The sequence below is a fragment of the Rhyacophila brunnea genome, unplaced genomic scaffold (assembly GCF_057557595.1).
Source record: "Rhyacophila brunnea isolate RB1 unplaced genomic scaffold, BYU_Rbru_1.0 scaffold_77, whole genome shotgun sequence".
Taxonomy (NCBI): domain Eukaryota; kingdom Metazoa; phylum Arthropoda; class Insecta; order Trichoptera; family Rhyacophilidae; genus Rhyacophila; species Rhyacophila brunnea.
The window spans coordinates 1,015,899-1,017,437 of record NW_028233347.1 but is presented as its reverse complement, the minus strand read 5'-3'; positions in this window follow the sequence as shown (position 1 = coordinate 1,017,437).

Here is a 1,539-nt window from a genome sequence, read left to right as displayed (position 1 = left end):
AAGATAGTTTTTCTTTTTCTAATTTTTAAGAATGAATATTTTTATTTTATTTTACCATAGCATTTTTCTAGATAATTTTTATAGCATTATCATAAATTTTGTGGCAATTTTTTTATGCATGTGGATCGAATATTGTTGTGCAAATGTTTTATTGCCGATCTTGATAGAGAAAATTATGTAATACAGGAAAAATAAGCTCGACGTATATTGATATTCACAAGAATATTTAAGTCATTATCTAAAGCTTCATATTTTTTGTATTATAGCTATTTTTTAAAAAACAGGTTAAAATCATCAAAATAAAATTTTAAAATGGTATAAACAAATTGAAAAATACCAAACAATATAATTAAACCGAAAAGTTATTTTTGTGGTTATCCGACATGTTTGTGTATAATACATATGCTTCTTTTTTTTGAAAATTCAAAGCATAACTATTACACTTAGTCAGGAATCAAATTTTGAGTAAAAATCAATTGGAAATTTTTTTATTCAAGTTTAAACACCCTTTAAATTATCTTTTCATTCATTGACGTTGTTAGTATCATCAATTCAATGATATATTTTACACAAAATCAAACAAAGAATTTAGAATTGTTGGATTTTCTGTTTTATGATTTATTTACAAGAAAAAAAAAGATTTAAATTTATTTTTTAGCTAGTAAGAAATTATTGATTTCTATGAGCACAAGTTGATATTCATTGATTCTTAAAATCCTTCATAAAATGTATTTAAGTTTTAGTATTGCATTTTAAAAGATTTTTTTTGTATAAATTGTCATATAATACTTAGTTAATTTAAAGATTTCTATTTAATAGTAATTTTTGTCATTATATGCATTTTTTTGGGCACGAAAATGCATAGGTCAAGTCTTTTGGAAGCCTTTATATATTTTTACAGTATATATTTGACTAAATTTGGAGATTTAGGATTTTTTTTCGTTAAGTGACTTTATTTTTCATTGCATATTATTGATAACTAATGACAAGAGGATCTAAAGTTCCATCAGAGTAGAACGAATTCAAAAATTTACAATAAATAAAGCTGAATGATCATATCAAGAGCTAAGAAGAATAGATTTTATGCGCTGCGACCTATGATAGAGTGTTTATTTATATATATAAGAATATAATATTTATCTGTAAAACATTGTTGAATTAATATCTTCAATTATTATATAGATTTCTTTTAGTATTTGTGTGATTACCTTATAGCAAGCAATTTATAGATTTCTGTATAACATTTTTTTACACCTCATTTAATATTCTAATTTATGGCAAGCAATGGGTAAATATAATCCATATGGCAGAGAGGAAAAAGGTTTCTACAACAACCTCAGAAACACATATAGATTGCAAACTCAAGCTATAATTTCAATAAAAAAATGTTTAAGCTATACAATTTCTCTATAAAAGCATGTATTGTGATGTTTATAAACATTTCAAAATTGCAAATATATATCGTTTTGGCAATACGGGCGTAAAATTTGACCTGGCCATTAGTTTTAACTTTGTAGAATTTTAATTTTTTATTGTGAT